We start from the raw sequence: 19179 nt of genomic DNA on the forward strand, positions 1-19179 counted from the left end.
GGCAAGCCAGTAGGACAGAATTGCTCACCCATGTTGTAATCACCCATGACCACAGTGGCTGAGCTAAACACCCAGCAGAAGACTCCTTTCCTTTGCATTTTACAACGTACAGCTTCTTCCCTGTTGGAGAGAAGCCAATGGAAGGATTTTTCTCTGCATAAAAGGTGAAAAGGACAATGTTGGACTGTTTCACTTGGATTCTTTCCTACAATTCAAAGACAATCATCAATCCTCTTCATCATTCTAAGTCCATCCTTTTATTCCCCCAAGAAAACAGACAACCTGGCTGCCTTAGATGGGCCTGTGTTAAGGGACAAAAGAATGTACAGTCTGGGGCTCCATGCTTCAGGGGAGGAGCGGGGAAGTAGCTTTTGTTGTTGTTTAGAAAAGTTGCTTCTAGTTGAAGTGTTGTCAAGACCCTTTTCTTGTCCTGAGGGTCCCTCTCCCCATTGGTTTACTACTTTACGGCAGGTGGATTCAGGCATGCAGCCAAGAGAATTCCACAAGCTAGCATGGCATCACAAAAATCTTCACCAAGTCACCAAATGATCCCATTGAATGATGCAAAGCTGTTCAATGGGCAGAGAGCCAGTAAGGGGAAAGATTCCGGGGAATTTTGTACAATCATCCAACGATCCCCAAGTTATAAAATGAGATTTTTCCCCTATTGCAACATTATTCATGTCTAATCCAACTTTCAAATCACCCAGCCCTGTTGTCTTCTGCAGGCTGCTGAATGCAAGTCTTCAGCCCATGCCAACTTCATCAGCATCTGCAAATACCTCTCCCACAACCCAGGCAAAGCCTTTGCAGCATTTGGGCACCTAAGCTGGATCAAATTACAGAGGGAAAGCTTAACAACAGGGGAAATGCTTGTCCCAAATGGGCCTTATTCCTTATGTAGATTGTAGTTTGATGTAGTCAGTCATTTGGTGGGGATGCAGGATGGGATGGTGGCTAAGGGGGCAGGTGGGGAGGGACACAAGTTAGAGCCTATGCTGGCTCCACTCCCCTTTGCTTTGTAGCTATTTAACCTTCACATATACAGGCATTTTGAAAACATTTCTAAACTAAGTTCATTTCAGTCTCTAAGATCAACATCTTTCTGTAAAATGGAAAGACCAACCATTGCAAGGCAGTTCTCAATGGGTCTCTGGCTGCTGCACATAACTTGAAAGCAGAAGCTCAGACTACCTACATTCAGGACTTTTTCAAAGGCATTTGTTTCTCCAGCAAGAAGGTGGAGAAGACAGAATGGCGTGGCTCTTTGCAACAAAGCAAATCTGTTTACTGTTTGGTATCATAAAGGTAATATCTCCTTCTGGAGCAAAGAACAAGCAGGTTTGCTCATTCCAACATTAAAGAGAGCAGGGTTGCTAAGCCTGAGATGGTCAGCCTATTGCCGACCTAACCTATTGCACACTCACGGTCCACCTGGGCCACTGCATCTTACTTCCTCTAGGGACTAGGGACAAGAGGAACTGAGATGAAGCCAAGAGGGTTGCTGCTTGCTGACTGTAAGTTATAAAGAACTTTACATCTGACCCAGGAATCTCAAAGCTTCTGTCAGCACCCATGAAGCTGGGAGCCTAGTGAGCTTCTATGTAGGATAATAATTGCTCAACTTTTCCCAGTTCTTGACATTAACCATATCTAGCTTGTAGAGCTGTTGGAAGGATTATGTGAGATAAAGTGTGCAGAGAGCTCTGCAATACCAAATCTAAAGTATTTAGTGAAAATCAGCGTCCATTCCTGCCCTTTGTTATGAATGATCCTTTATGCTATCTATATGCAAGCACCATGCTCTTATGAACACACTTGTATTACTCAATCAGCGAATGTAATACAAAATGCAACCAAGCAATCTCAACAATATGGAACAAGTATGGCTGACACTGATTCAAGATAAACTCTGATATCGAGTCACCACATTACAGTGATTAACATGGCTTCAACCATTTACTAGACAACTTAGTGGCAAAAAGAACACAATATTTTGCTCAAAAAAAATAAATAAATAACATAACCTCGAGACAAGGGATGTATTTTCCAATATGTTTTCCTATTCGCTCTTTTAATTCTCTCAATAATTCAGGGTTGCAGGCAAGACAAATATCAGCCCCACTCTACAGGTAGGAAATTAGAGCTAAGTCCAGGAAAGTGAGTTTCCCAAGATCAAAGATGTAGGCAACAAAATGTGCAATGTATGCTAAGGTTGCTTTCCATGTGGACCGTCGCCAGAGATAATGGTACCAAATATCTCTGTGCTTTTGAGTACCACTTCACACATGACCTGGAGCTGGAGAATGCATGTTGCTCAGCTTCCCAACGTTATAGGCTTGGAGGCTTCAACCAAATGCAAACTTGTGGTGTGTGTGTATCTGAGGTTGCCAAAAGTAGATGGTGTTCTGTTTTGAAAAGCAAAGAGGAAACATTTTGGAAGGTATTTAAACCAAGCTCGAAAATCTTCTTGGACATCAAATAACTCTTAGAAAACAACATTTTAATGAGTTAAATATAAATGAATCAGAAACATATGGGCTAAATTTCCCTTGAAATACACACGGGTCTAAAAATTAAGGGGGGAAATGCAGTGATAAAATACATTTGGGGTTTTATTGAAACCAAAGCATGCCCAAAGCCATTACAGCTCCCATGCTCCCCACATCAGCATGTGTTCTTCTGATGGCCACAGCCAGTCTCCTCAGTCCTACCCATTAATTGGAGGCCAAGCATTATTTTTCTTGCTGCCCACAAAACACCACTGGACTCCAAGTCAACTCACAAGGCTCAGGTCTTGTCTTGTGTGCAGCCGATGAAACACTTTTAGTCCCAGAGGAACAAACTCCAATTCTCCCATATTTTGAAAAATCAGCCTAGATCTTCCATCTCCATATCCCATCAGACTGAAGTCTATTAACCAATTTCTACTTACATGTTTTTCTGAGTGGTGATTACATTAAAACTTTTAACTTGCAGTTCTTAAGGAAGTCAACAATGGGCTCACTTTCCAGGCTTGTAAAATTAGCTAAAGATAAATTTAAAAGCCAGGGCAGAGACTAGCAAAGGACAAATGAGCTGAAGCATATCCCCCAAGTGTGCATACCACTGCATCGCCTCCCAGCAAGCTGGGAGTAAGCATGTGATATTAACCGAAGCCCCTCATTTAAGGAAACTGAATCAACCAACTAGTAATTAACAAATTATTCTTAAACAGGCCTCTCTTAAAAATTAAGTTGAACTACCATTTTTCTATAACTTGTCAGAAAAACGCTGACTGGTACTTCAAGTAAACACAATTTAAGCAGATGGTGAGCTCAAACAGAACACCAAACCTGTATTTAAATAAATCAATGTTGTCGGGCTGGAGTGCTCCACAGATACTCAGCAGAATTCATGGGCATCTTTGCGAGGTTTAGCAATGATTTGCTGTCACGTGATGAGGACCACTGAGAGCCTACAGTCTTCAGGTTGGAATATTTTATATCACTGAGAAAGGTTCAGTCTACTGGAAGAAGAGGTTCTCCAATTGATCTCCCAGAGTGTGTCTTGGAAAATGAGAGGATCCTGATCCTTCTGTGTCTGCCTGTTCATTCATCATTCAGCAAATAGCTACTAAGTATTCACCAGGTGACAGGCCTTCTACTAGAATTTGGGCATACAAAAATGACTGATACTCAAAATTCCTTACAAATCACACATATGGAAAGAGATTCAAGAAGGCAACTTATCAAATGTTATTCCAAGCATTCTTTAGAAATCAATGTGGGAATCTGAAAGAATCTGCACAGTATAATTTGAAATATTTAGAAAAGAGATTCCATCTTCAGAGACATGTCATGCAGCCCTGAGGCAGATGCAAAAGCAGTTTGCTCAACCAGTTCGGCTCCCGACTCCATCATTCGCTGCCTGTGTTGCCTTGGTAAATCTAGCTAACCTCTCCAAGCTAGTTTTCCCTTCTGCAAAAATGGGACTAATAATGGCCACCAATTCATTATAAGGATTAAATTAATTTCTAGTACTAAACTAATGCTGTTCTAATAATTGGATATTCCAGGAACCTATGCAACAGAGTTGGAATACAGTGAATATTTAAGTTAGTAGAATAGCATATGCAAAGCCAGAAGTTTTATGAAAGATCTGGTGGTCTGTAAGAACAGTGAGAAAATCAGCATAGCAAGTTCATAAAAACATACCTGGGGAAGAATCAGAGATAGAATAGGGCCATTTTATAACAAACAAACAAACCTTGTACATCAAGCTTAAAAGGTTAAATTTCATCCTTTGGAAGTTGAAACCCAAGCAAGGTTTGATATGGTCAGCTCTGGGTTCTCAGTTCATTGTTCACAGTGTGCAGCCCAGAAGAGAGCGGATAGTATCAGGTCCACTCAGGACCATGAGACAAAGTTTTACGGAAGGGCCTGGTGTTTGGTTTTGCTTTTCATTTTAATCACAGTCAATGATTTCTGTCTGTGGTCAAGAATGACAGCATCCACATTGCTAGTTTGGGTGCTTACCAAGGAAATTTGTGGAGCACAGCAACGTCCAACTATTCCCAATCCTTACTCAGCTCTCTAAGGCTTGGGAGTCTGTCTGTATATCTCTTCTGCCACCCTACAAATGTTGAACCTGAATTTTAAAACCCACTGTCAGGAGTTCATTTGTCACTGGGTTTTAATGGCATTCGCAAATCACGGAATGGCAAAAGTAAATGGGAATTTATGGCAATCACTAAATCTAGCTGCTGCCCTCTTGAGGGGGGCTCTCGGATTCCTGGGAGGACTGTGAAAATCATAAGAGAGATCAGTTCTCTTCTCAGTATTTTCAACAGCTTAACACAGCTTTAATCATTTGGCCATTTGCATGCATGTGTGTGCACACACAAACAGCACACATAGCAAGTAAAAGGCAAGACTTCTTTTCCATTAGCTGTAATCACTTTTCATTCCATATGGCAGCATCAAGGACCTCAGGTTTATCGCAGTTTCTAATTCACAATTGTAAATGAGATATTGGTTTTAAAAGAAAGATATATTGATTAATATTTAACATGTAGAAAAATAAACCCTTTCAATACAAAAGGAAAATGAAGATGATATAAAGTTGGGGATCATGTACTCTACTTCAACAACCCATCCCCAACTCTCCCTTTTAAAAGTAACTCAGTCTACACCACCATTCCCATATAGCTTTCCATCTACTTCTAGAGTGTAGAAATAAAAAATGTGTTTGAGGTTATCTGCCTGTTAAAGGAAACCTGAACTTCAGCTCTCAAGCCATGAATGAGTTAAGCCAGACTCACTCTTGGGTGGAATTCCATTACACAACAGATAATGTGTCCCTAGATAGGAAGGTCTTTGGGTTAGATTCTTATGCTTTGTCTCTTGCACATGCTACAAAGCCAACACTTAAGGCACTGCATAAATGATGCATCAAAATACATCTGCACCACAAATGGCTCTTGGATGAGAGCCTTTCCAGATAGATGGGAAATATCAGGTGGAAATGGATGACTCACCTGATTTTGTAAACCCACCCTGAGCCTGAAAGTTAACAGATCTTAATCTCACCAATATCTTTATTCTCTTTTCTGTTTCAGAACAGATTTAGGACTGCTCGTTCCAAAAAATCATACAGAGAATAGTGAAAGAGTTCATCTCTTTGAGGGTCTACATGAAAGAAGTAAGAAGATATGACAGTGATAGAAGAGAGGTGATGGCCTAGGAATGAACATATTCATTAAAGATGTGCAGTTCTGATAACAAAGTGGCTGGATTTGACTCCAGTGTGCTGTTACTACAGGCCCCGAGAGGCTCTGCCACAGAGCCACAAGAGAGAATTGGATTGGTTTCCAACTGGCTTGTTGTTATTTTGCATCTCTCAGAGATGTGCTTTTTCTGTCTCTGAAATAAATAACTTACTAATAACTATTAGTAATAACCATAGAGATAATTTTATTTGGTTAAATCATGATGCCAGCTATACTTTGTTTCCTATTATTGGGAAAAAATGAGCAGTGGTTTTTTTAAATCAGTGGTCACTAAAGTTAGGCATTTGCAGGCACGAGGTGGAACCACTTGGTTGAAATAACTAAGATCTTCTACTGGTAAAGGTAATGGAAACAAGCTCAAAGGAACCAAGACTTCATGGATATTCCTGCCATCATCCAAAGGAGATGGGGAAGTGATCTCTCCTGACAAGTTTGTCAACACAGGCATATAGAGTGGAGTAATGAGCAGATTATGGAGGAGGCACCCAAGATAGAGTAAATCTTGACTCCAATACTTTCAACATGCAAGGACAATAACATGAGGTCATTAATCATGGCTCTTAAGAGATGCTCACCAGACAAGTGGGATCTTATGCATAAAAGCTGAATTTCTGTAAGGGACATAGTAACAGCCAAAATGGAGACCAAACCATGACCGGACCATTTGGGACCTCCTCACCTCAAAGTGAGAGATGTTTTATCAATTGCCTCTAACATGGCAGAGCATACAATTTCATTTCTGGGAGGTCAGTTTGCAGTACAAATGCGCTTTCTTCCCACATCCCACCATTCTTGGTAACAATCCTTACATCTCACCAATAAATGTTAGGAAAAAATAGGTGGGTCCTACTTCACGAGAGGTAGTGACTAGTCCAGGTAAATCTTAAAGAACCTCAGAGTCCTTACTTGGGATTCTAATCCTAAAATTCAAAGTTTGACTATTGCCTAGGAAAAGAAAATTACCATAGCAACTCCATTTTATTGGGAGAAAAAAAACCCTGCACATTAGCAAAGGCAAATAATTTGCCTTCACAATGCTTTGAATCTTTGACCTTGGCATACCTAAGATCATAGAGTTCAAGTCTGAGGAGGAAGAAGACGGTTTTAAATTTTGCTACACTTGCTGAAATCTTGTAGTTCTCTGACTGAAGGAATCCAGAGGCTGAGTCACAGATCTGCTTGCTCCACGGGGGAGGTAGTTCTCAAACACAACACAAGGAAGCCACTCACAAACCAATGGAGTTTGTCACTGGAGCTCAGGGCTCACAAACGTTTAAGAAACACTGGAAAACACAGATGACAAAAGACCATGTGCCCAAATGCGCACAAGCAGCACAGGCTCCATCAGCCCTCTGCAGCTGCAGCTACAAGAGCAAGAAGCATTGATTTTTTTTTTTTACTGGAGAAAGGGGATCAAGTTTCAGCAATGCACACATTTAATTTTTATGAGACTGGAGGCTTAGAGAAACAGAAAAAAAAATTTCACTTTGTGACACATTAATGAAGCCAGAAAAGGTCTACCTTAAAATAAAACAAAGAAAAAAAAAACCCTTGATGGTGTTATGAAAATAAATATGATGGTTTTTGAAAATAAACGCTAACATCACAAGGCAGGCTGACGTGTCCCGTGGCACGTTTAGTCCCCTGGCCAGGCAGGTCACATTCCCCAGATCTTTTCTATATGAACACATACATGTATGTAGCATTACCCTTTCTCTTTCTGGTTTCTATGAAGAGTGGGGTTTTTTTGTTTGTTTGGGTTTGTATTTTGTTTTTTTTCTTTTCTAGGTGAATCCAAGAGTCACCAATCTTCCAGCTCCCGGCCCTAATCCAAGAAGAGCAGGCAAGCAACAGCAGAAATGTGGTTCACATCCGAGAATCCTCTTCCAGCCAAATGCAATTTACAGCCGAGTGTTTGGCTCATCTGTCACATGAGAATTATACAACCTCATCACTTACTCTGAGAATAAATACACGCTCCTCATTCAAGTAAATGAGGCTCTTTCAGAAATAAATTGGCTCTACCACCAGAACTCGCCTTGTGCAAAGAAAACAAATGTTGGAAATTTTCCTTCCAATGGAGAAGATACAACTGGTGGTTAAACAGAGGGCATTTCAGGTAGGCATTGTGGCACAGCACATTAACCCATTGCTTGAGACAATCATATAATACATTAAGTGCCTGGGTTGTAGTCTGCTTCCGATCCAGCTTCCTGCTAATGTCCCAGGGAGGCATAAAATGATGGCTTAAGTACTTGGGTGCCTGACACCCAAATAGAAGACCCACATTTTCAAGATGCCTGGATTTAGCCTGGCTCAGCCTGGCTATAGGAAGCATTTGGGGAATGAATTAATGGATAGATAATAAGCCATATTCTCTCTCTCTCTCTGCAAGTGGTGAATATAAAGAAACTATGTGACTCTCATTCAAGTGAAGACAAACCCAGAAGCTGGAAACCACTTGAGTTAGAAACACCTGCAAATAACTCTGCCTTATCAACTCTCAGCGCTCAAAACACACATCTCCACTGCCAATCACGCATCTGGAAAGACAACATCGCCAAAACCCTGGGTTTTTACTAGCCCACACATCGCTTTTACTATCCACTCCCTCCTGGGGAGTGCCCTTGATTTGAGCTTCACAACTGCCTTGTAAATTAGAAAAGGTCTCATTTTCCTGTTTACAGATTTAGAAACTGAGTCAGTGCACAATTATCCAAGGATCCATGACCAGTCATAGTTTGAGTCAGAGTTTAAAAAAAAAAAGCATGGAGGATATGCTGTGGTATGTTGGGAGGTGGGGGACAAGACATAGTATTGGGGAGCAGGGGCTTATGGTTAAGGAGCGGTATATGGCATAAGGGGTCAAGAGGATCGTGTGGTAAATGAGATCATGTGGTGCAGGGGGACATGTGGTGTAGGGGACAATTCCAGCAGTTGTTCAATCTCTCTGATTTTACAAGAACCATGACACGTGGCCTCTAAAGGTGATATGACATAACTGGAAAAAAAAAAAAAGACACTCAAACATTAAATTAAACATCACCAGCCAAGAAAATCACCAATACTAACTACACACTCTTAATTATTAATGCAGAAGCACATTCCTTTCATGAAATTATCAAAACCAGTCTTAAATGCCTCTTTTCAAGGTTGGAGCTGCACGGTTAAAGCCAGGGCCTCTGTTCAGAGCACATCATTTGTTAAGTCATTTATACCCACACAACTTTCCTGCCTCAACCATGATTGTTTACTAGGAAGCTAACCACCCCAGATAATATGACTCATACTGAAGGAAAAAGACGCTCACATGCTGTAAAAATTCAAGTCTCAAGCATTTTAGCTATTTTGATTATTTTGTGACAAAGATTTATGAAGCAAAAATGTTGTACTAATTTTTTGGCATTCCCAGTTCTTGGAACTCCACAATTCCGAAATACTTTGGACAAGCTTTCAAATTTCTGTATCTTGAGAAATCCACTCAGCATGAGGCAAAACAGACGTTAGTAAGAAGGTATAACATTAAACAGCAAAAAAAAAAAAAAAAAAACGAACCCAGGTGTTGAAAATTGGCATTTGACTAAAATTCTACAAATGAGTGAAGAAATTAATTATCTAATCATTAAAATTAGTAATTATATTTTCAGAGTCTCTCGGGATAATTAATTAGAGCATACCTTGGAGGCATTATTATCTCCATCATAAAAGGAGGCAGCCGAGATGCAGCAAAGATGAACTAAGTCTCCTCCGGCTAAGAGGAGGGGGGTGGAGAGGGGGTTTCAGAGATCTGGGATTCCTGAGCCTGGTGGGTAACTGAGCTGGCTCCCTCTGGGCTGGCCCTGGGAAGGTCACTCATTAAGTGGCATCAACAAGAAGCTGTCCTTTTTCTCTGCCAACTCTTCCTTGCTAGTGACCCTCCTCCTCGGGTCTCATGCAAGATTCTTTTCAGACTGTGGTTTCCTTGGCAAGCTGCCACCTGAAAGTGTAGCTGAGTAAAAGGGAGATGAGTAGAAGTCTGGATCTTTAAAAACTTTTATTACAGTAAAAGGAAGAGGGCAGGAGGAAAACGCAAGGAAACTTGGCCTAGCTGAAATAAGAGCAAGCAGAAGTGGAATTAATGGAAAAGTCAACGGCACGCATGCAGTGAGCAACTTAAAGATAATTTTATCAGGAATTAAGAATCTAAAGATTTTATATATATATATATATATATATATATATATATTCTTATATATACATAAAACCTAAAGATAAAAACATATATATACTTAAATTGTGGCTGCACTCCTATTTGTATTTCTAAACTTTGAAAAAAAAAGTGTTAAAGAAATGTGTTTTCCATGAGCAAACTACTTCAATGTTCTTGGGAAAATTAAATTAAAAGATATGTTTATTTGGGTGCAAAAAAAATGCCTCATCTTATACATTATGTGGATGTCCCAAGAAGCTTTCAAAAGCTCTCTTGCATTAACATCCTCAGAGAACAATTGCCAGACAGAAACGATTAACAACAGCAAACAGCATTAAAAAAAACCCCAAAACTGGAAATCATGCTCAGCCTTCTCTGTTAAGCAAATGAAAGCAAATTAAACAATTTTAACCTAAAAATTGGCAAATATTTTTTTCTGTTGACAGTATGAAAATCTTGGCCAGAGATCAGGTGCTATGGGCAAAAGCCTTGATTGATGAGGGAATCAATACACTCTGTTGGGAAGATAATTCAGGAAAATGGATTGAAATTGGATGGTCAGACTAATTCCTTTGTGGAAAAAGAAGACGCAGATGAAGGATTATGTGCAAGAAGGTTCATCACCATAGTATTTATTGCCAATTAAAAATACAAAAGAGACTATGCATTTAATAAGAAGTTAGATGGCTCACATAATAGATATCTACAGTATTGTGTTGTCATTAAAATCATGTTTAAAAAAATAAACCACGACTTGTGGAAAATGTTCACAAAATAAAACAAAGTAGAAAAAAGATCCAAGCCCAAAATTGCAAATAAGATGAAATAACACTAAATGGTTTCAATGAATATTCATAGATTATGCAGTAGAGATATATCAAAATCACCATCAGTGAGTATCTTTGACAAAATATTTCCTCTTTGTACTTTTATGCATTTTCCATGAATATCTTAACATATTTCTGAAAGAATAACAGGGAAAAGAAATTTCTAAAGTCCAAACATTAGATGTCAACTAATCCCAATCCTAAAATTTACTTGCTGGAATGTTCCATTCTGAGTGAACATGAATTTTTGCTGTCTTGGAACAAAAATAGTGAAAAAAAATGATGACTGTAATCATTATTTGAAATGGATAGGGAGGGAATGTATGTGAGTGTGTATGTGTGTGCAAGAGAGAGAGAGAAATCTTATATCCTCCAACTCTCTCACCAAATGGCTAGAACGGATTGGATTGGGCCAGGCCGAGCTAGGAGCTTCTTCCGGGTCTTCCATTGGGTATGAGGCCTAAGCACTGATCTTCAGGCCAAGATCAGCTTCGGGAGAAATGTGGAGGAAAGAAAAGCTAGTGTGACCACTATTTTAAATGGTGTACTCTCCTTTTTAAAATCCCAGGTGACTCCTGCCAAATTGCCCGTGTGCCTGCTGGCTTATAAAAGAGCCATGGGACTACATTAAGACAACAAATATACATGATACGACTAAGAAAAGATGGCTACTTATTCAAAAAAAATATGCACAGAATAAGCTAAAAGGCTCCTACACTTGAGTGTTCTTCTGAATGAATTTCCTGTAAGTCCTGCCACATGTAACTAACATCATGCAAGCAATCCCTATGATACGAGGACTTCATACCAAATGTATCCAGCACACTGTCTTGACCGTGGGTGGATGGAAATATACAGCTCTTCAACTCTGTGTAAGACATATTGCATAATTATGACATCCAATTATAGCTTCAGTGCTTGTTTTATCTTTGCCCAAATAAAGCTTTTGGTTAATGGAAGTCAGAATCTCTTTCAAAAATAGCTTCATGTAATATAGCTAGTGCAATCAGTATCTTTCTCTCTCTCTCTGTCTCTCTCTCTCTCTCTCTCTCACACACATACACACACACACACACACATCTCACAGCTGTTTGCAACCATCTCCAATCCTACAATGATTCTTCTCTGTGTTTCAGATTTAAATCTAAATAAATGCTGAGCCTGGCTCACCCCAGCTCACATGCCCAGATAGGATCCAAAGTCTCAAGTGCAACTTGTAGCTTTTGCTTCTTGGCCACTACACTCTGAGCATACTAGCTGGGTTCCCTCCCCACCTCACCACCCCACCCTCGGTTTATAGCAAGTTAATCTCATAGCATTAGGGTCTAGAATGTTCTTTATCTTCCGGTAGTTGTATCAACTCAATTTTTCAGGTCTAGGTCAAATGAATTCAAGATACCAATCAGTGAGCTGGCTAATTAAAATGCAGGTCACTTCGTTGACCAGCAACATCGGAAATGTACTTCCCAAAGCTTTTCCTGCTCAACAGAGAGGGTGTACATGTCAAGGCAGGAGCCAGCACCAGAAGCTTAAGAATGAATTCAGTGGTCTTGACTGGTTGCAACTCAAATACAGAAGGTTTTACACCTTGTGTCTTGCAGGAACCAAGTGATTTACTTTTCTTATTTCTTTCATTGCTGACAAGGTGACACCGTGCATGTCCTAGGTCAAGCATCGACTCACAGTGTTGCTTACAAACTTCTGCCATGGCAGGTGTCTTGGGGGTGATCCCTGATTTCCAGTGTACATTTGCCATCCCCTCAGCTGGAGCACAGATTTACCCTAAGGAATTGCTCCCATTGAATAGAATATGCTAAGTATCAGGGGAGTGTCAGTTCTGAAATTTTATCATTATTTTTAAAAAGCAAAAAGACTGAGAATTCTCTCTCACTTTCTATTTCTTGGAGGCCAGGCTTGATCCTGAAGAAATCAGTTCCCTCTTGACAAAAAGGAACCAACAGCCAGACCAACAGCTTTCAGGCCCTGAAGCCTTTCAACAAAACTATACAAAGAAGCTCGGCCGTGAATCATCAGAGGCTGGCCAAACAGCGATGTGAGTTTGGAAATAGATATGCTGCCTGCACACACAGATTCCAGCCACCCATATGTAAGATCTGGATTGAGGTCTCAGCTCCCAACATGGGCCCCCTGTCCACTGCAGGGGGCTCCACTGCATCTGGGGGGTGGGCCAACAAATGGGAGCTCTTTCTGTCTGTCTCTCTGTCTCTCAGAGAAGTAAATTTTTAAAAACAATTTTTAAGTGTGTGGGAAAAATTGAATCGAATGATACATCTATTTTGAAGCAAAAACAATTTTGAAAACCACACAATTTCGTTCATAACACCCATTTTCCTTGAATTTTTTTGCCACCCTTTTGCATGCATGCATTTCAAAATTTCTTTGACCTTAAATCAACTTATCTTTTAATTCCAGTTTCCACAGCCTTTGTGAAGTGCCCTCATATGCACGCATCGATTGTCAAAAGTCTCCACATACATATGTAACACGTAAATGTGCGTGTATGTGTGTGTTTTCCAAGCAACACAGGCTCCGTGGAAAACTCACTCTGCCTTTTCGAAGACTGCAAAGGACCAGCTGCTCACTTCATCCTGTTTTTAACACAGCTCTGCACTGCCAGAGATCTAGAGCTCTTGGGTGAACTGACAAGTTTTTCTTGGGAAATCAAATCTCTCCCCCTGAGCATCATTTCCTACAATCTCATACAAGAGGCTAGAAGTGCCAGCTTTCTAACAAGCAGTAGAAGGAGCTCACCAGCCAACTCACACCCCTTCATCCAATACGGTGCCCCCAGCTTGCCCTGCCTGCCACCGTGGCCTCTGTCACCTTGATAAACATGGCAGTCATTAGACATGGGTCTTACCAAGGTCACTATAAAATAACCCCAGGCAGTGTTCGGCAGAAGTGTGCCCAGAAATGCAACCAAGTTGCTGACAAGGAAACAGAGGGGGTCTTTGCTGAGGAAGTTTACACAGCCTGCACTTCCTTTCCTTTTCAAAGTTTCACAGTCAGGTGATCGTTCACTTGTCAACCACAGCCCAGTCTCTCCTCACACAATACTTCAAGAGGTATGGGGAGCCATCAAATAGTCAACGAGTTTATATTTGAAGATCAAAAAAATCATCAGGCCTGATTACTCTTGAAATCTTCCCGTTACAAGTAAAAATCGTGGGACATCCCATATATACAGTAGTACATTAGTAACAGCCACCCATTCATTCAGTAACTATCACAGAAGCATTTTCAAGGTGCTGTACAGGTGCTGCAAAAATGATGAACAAAAGCATCCCTCATGCCTTGCATTTCAGAAGTCTGATTTCAGGACACGTAGATTTTAATAAATTAAATAAAAAACTACATCAAGGGACATAAACCTGACTGGTGATAAGTGCTACAAATGAGACACTCAGGGTCATGGTAATGTCCAATGGATGTCTATTTAGGTTAGGGAGCCAGAGGGAAGCAGCTGGCCACACAGGAAGAGACTAAGTAAAGGGGACAGCATATTCAAAGGCCCTGCAGCTGAGAAGGGCATGGCTTCTAGTGTGGCTGGGGGCCATGGTTAAATAAGGCTGGCTCTCTGAGGTCCAAACCTGTGACCCCCAATTCTAGCAGCCCAGGCCCCTCCCTGACCTCCACACTCAGTATCTCCAGTCACTTCAGCATCTCACACATAACACGCCCCAAACTGAACTCTGAGCCACCCAGCTCCTACCAAACCCGTTCCATCTGTCAACTTGCCCATCTCAGCCTATGGCAACTCCATCTTTGCAGAATCCCAGGTTGAAAACCTTAGCTTTCCTGTCTCCTTGCTCACTCCTGCACCCAATCTATCAACCAGTCATGTCAGTTTTGCTTTCAAAGTTAACCAAAATCCAGCTCCTCCTCACCATCTCTCTCACAGCCACCCCTGGCACTTGCCTTCTATTAAACCCAACTGCTGCCATCCTTGTTCCTGTAATGTGCACTCTAACAACAACAGAGAAGACTTTATAAGTGATGGACTCTCTACTTACAACTAGCACAGAGATAGGTGTTGTGGCACAGTGGGTTAAGCTGCCACTTGGGATATTCACTTCCATATCAGAGTGCTTGGGACTGAGTACTGATTCCACTTCTGGTCCACCTTCCTGACAATGTGTACTTTGGTTCCTGATATATGGATCTCAGATGGCCTCTGGCTTCAGCCTGGCCCATTTCTGACTGTTGTGAGCATTTGGAAAACGAATCAACAGATGGTACAGGTGTCTCTGTTTTGTTGTTATCTACCTTTCAAATAAGTAAAAAAAAAAAAATTACAAAATAGTTAAATAAAACCTACCCAGAACTGGAGGGAGGACACCTAGGCCACCCATTAAGCCATATCACTTAGGGCAACTGAATCTCATATCACGGTGCCTGGATGTGAGTGTAGCTGTCTTTACACTCCAGTGCCTTGCTAATGAACACCCCAAGAGAGAACAGGTGATGACTCAAGCACTGGGGTCTTGCACCTGTCTGTGAGAACTAAACAGAACTACTGATCTCTCTTGGCCCAGACTCTGTTGTTGTGGGAATTTAGGAAGTGAAATGACAGATGGGATATCTTTATGTATGTCTGTCTCACTCTCCATTTCCTCACTTCCAATCAATCAAGCAATCAACAAATAAATTTTTTTGAAACTGCCCAATGGCTTCCAGTATTATTGAGACTGCTAGCCTTAGTCCACAGCAAGGCCCACAGTCCCTGTGGAACAAGCAACCACAGCTCCCCCTCCTTCCCTTACTTGTTCCATATCTGTTCCCTTGAAGTTCCCTGAGATCAGCATCAGACACACCAGGTGTTGGTCCTAGCAGCTCCCTTGCTGGAAAATTCTTTTCCCAGCATGCTCCAGCAAAGCCCTTCACTTCAACAGTATCATAAGTATTCATGTTACCTTACTAGAAAGATTGTACTTGACTACTTCATCCACTCACCTTGTTACATCATTCTTTTTAGCACTTACTACTAAAAGGTGCACTATTGATTTACCAATTAGTTTAGAGACTTGGTCTATTTGTTTCACTGCCATATCCTTAGAACCAGAAGAAATCTAGCTAACGAGCCAAAGGTCTACCTTTCACGGTGCCCTCCGTGGGGTTGCCATACAGTCATCTCTAGAAGTCTTGTATAATAAAATATCAGTGCCCTAAAATTAGGAAACAGATCGAGTGCTGTTGATCTTACAAACACTGAGGCTATAGAGAAGTCAGAGAAGTTTGGAGAAGAGGGGATGGACAGGGTGCATTGTAGATAAGTCACCTCACGAGCTCCTGTGACAGGCACTGTGGAGGAATAGAATGCACAGCCAGGAAGAGGGGCAACACCAGAAGGATGGAGAGGACAATGGTGATGTCCAATTGGTCTCTACCACAAGTTTCCTATGCTCTACCTTGAAAGATTTTTCAAGCTACATGAAGGAAGACCATGAGTTGTCTGCAGAGTACCTCTGTCTTGCCAAAGCACTGGTAAGAGATGTGTTTTACAGAATCACAAAGAAATCCACAGCAAACTTAAATGTCAAACAAAAGGAGATGATTAAGAAATTATGGTATAGCAACTCAATAGAATCTTATGCATAACCATGGATTTGAAAACTATGTAGCAATATGGAAAAAAAATCTGTGGTAGAATTTTAAGTGAAGAAAGCACAATTTTCACATGTTTCTATGCTCTGATTCAGACTGTTCAAGAATCATGATTCTTGCAACAACATAAACAAAGGAATATATAAAAACTAAAAACTCAGAGATTTTTTTTCTTTTGTAATTTTATTATTATTATCATTTTATGATACAGTTTCATAGGCCATGGGACTTCCCTTTCCCTTTCCCCCCTCCCTAAGTAACCTCCCCACAGTCATATGTCCATCATTGCAGGCATGGACAATGGCAAAGAGTCCAGCATCCTATTGTCAAGATACAATTAACAGTTTCATAGGGAGTCCATCTTTGATATGGAAGTAGAGATGCATACTGCATTGTATCCTCACATCTGGATATGATAGTCTCCATTATACAGTTACTATACATCCCCTTAAATGCAAAAAGTTCTTAGTGTTATAAGATTCTCTGAGATTTGCTCATCTTGCCTTCTTTAACTTATAGAGTCCTAAATCAAATTGCTGCTAAAGGAAGGGAATTTATTTTGTCAATATATCTAAAAGTTCTCCATGGGTTGGTCCCCTCAGGGGCTCTCACAAGACACATATAATCTCATGTGGTGAATAGATTTCTGACAATAATCTCCCACAGTCCCTTAACCAACTCGCTCAGCATGAGTTGCCCATCTACTACATGTTATGTTTAACCACTAACTATAGGTTAGATATAGCCAACTACTATATGCTCTGTATAACCACTAACTATATGCCATGCATAATCATCAACTATATATTATGCGCAAGCCTCAAATATACACTAAGCATAACTATCGACTATGTTCTATGCATATGCTATGTGTTTCCTACTGTATGGTACCTTCTAGGAGGGACGACTCAGTCAATAATTCTATTCTCCCTAGATGTCAGTTCACAGAAGGTGCCACAGCAGAAAAAAACAAAATCACAAGACATTGTTACAGCAGTATCTGTTAAGACTTAGCATCCCAGAGGACAGTGTTGGCCCCTACAGAAATAGGCATTCTAGGAGGACAACTGACAGGAGGATCTGTCGGTGTTTGGACCACTGGAAAAATTGCAAAGCAGCAGCATTTCCTCCAGAAGAAAACGTTTGGTGTGGCATTGGGAGTTGGTGATCTTGTCCCCAAAGAAGTGTGAGCTATACATATATGACATACATTGTAGGATATTTAGTAATCGTGTCTGGAATACCTTATTAACTTCTCTCTTCTTGATATATTCATCCCAAATATGTAGAGGAGTTATTGGATCAAAGTTTTCTATTTGTGGTATACTCCAACTGAATTTAATATTATCTGTTTTTCAACACGATGTGTTCTTTAAGTTTTCTTGAACCATGTCATATGAACTTCAACCATCTGACACGCACAATCCAGTGACCTTAGGATGTTCACAGATTGTTTACAACCATCATCACAATCAATCTTAAAAATATCTTCATCACCCTCAAAAGAAATCAAGTATCCTGTAGCTGGTTCCTCTGAGCCCTCAGCTCAGCCCTAGACAACCACACCTCCACCTCTGTGTCCCATAACCTTGCCTGTGCTGGGCCTGTTATAAAAACAGAATTCCACCACATGCGGTCCTTGTGTCTAATTTGTTTACTTAGTATAACGTTTTTAGAATTTACCTGTGTTACAGGAGACGTTGGGTTTGCTGTCACTTTTTGACTATTACAAATACCCCCCTAGTATGACCATTTGTACAGTTTGACATGTGTTTCCATTTCCCTTGGGTATTTACCTTGCAGTGGAACTGCTGGGTCACAGGGCTGAGCTTTTTGAGGAACTGTCAAGCTATTTTCCAACATGGCAGTGCCATCTCTCACCAGTTGTCTGAGAGGTTATTTTCTTAAAAATTGCCCTTGTGGATTGAAAGTGTTGTGTCAGGGTACTTTCATTCCACCTTCTCCTGATAGATAGTGATGTGGAACACTCAGATGCTTACTGGCCACCTGTATTTCTGCGTTGAAAAGCTGTGTATTCAGATCTCAGCTCAATTTTAAGTGAGCTATTTGTCTCTTTTATATGCTTTTAAGATCAAATTTCACCTTCCTTTTTTGTTTCTTTTTTTTCTATTTTTAAAATTGTTTTCATTTTTTATTCTGTACTTGGGTTTTGTCTTCCTTGTCTTCACTGTGAAAAGTAAAGGCAGCGTAAAGCTATATACATTGTTCCAGATCTAGCCACAATCAGATAACCAGAATTTTTGTTTTTATTCTCACACATACTCATTCTGGTATATGTGTGTATGTCTATGAGAACTGACGTTTTTGGTCCCTGTCACTATTAGCACAACAAAACAATGATTATTAACCCTGCCAGGGTGACAAGCTCAAGGTTAAAAGCAGGTGTTGGCCTGGAGAACATTTAAGGCCAAACCAAGGACAGTGCCCACAATGCCAGCTTCATTACAGTTTAATCTGGTCACATCTATTTTCAAGGGTGGCCTTGGTTTGGTTTCGTTATATTTTGCTGGCTTGGGCCCCTTCTCAGGGGACTTGATTCAAGTTTTTCTTTAAGCCCAACAAAGCATATTTTTAGCATGTGTTAAAAAAAAACAGATATGGTTATAATCACCCTCACTCCCAATCTGCCAGCTCTAATAGGGTCCCATGACTACTTGTATTGGGTGCTGCCGTCTTAAGGGGTGTGCTTGTTGTTATGTATTAATCATATTCTCCCCACATGTATGTGTGTAAGTTCCAACCCCAGC

The 19179-nt window shown here is 40.6% G+C and overlaps 1 protein-coding gene across 1 annotated transcript in view; it reads right to left on the minus strand.

The window, feature by feature from the left end:
• The window catches only part of CREB5 (cAMP responsive element binding protein 5), a 380309-nt gene that overhangs the window by 347105 nt on the left and 14025 nt on the right, over positions 1-19179 (minus strand). The gene's annotated exons all lie outside the window — the stretch shown is intronic.

Source organism: Ochotona curzoniae, unplaced genomic scaffold, assembly GCF_017591425.1.
Source record: "Ochotona curzoniae isolate NIBS_2020 unplaced genomic scaffold, NIBS_Ocur_1.0 scaffold_3835, whole genome shotgun sequence".
Classification (NCBI taxonomy): Eukaryota; Metazoa; Chordata; class Mammalia; order Lagomorpha; family Ochotonidae; genus Ochotona; species Ochotona curzoniae.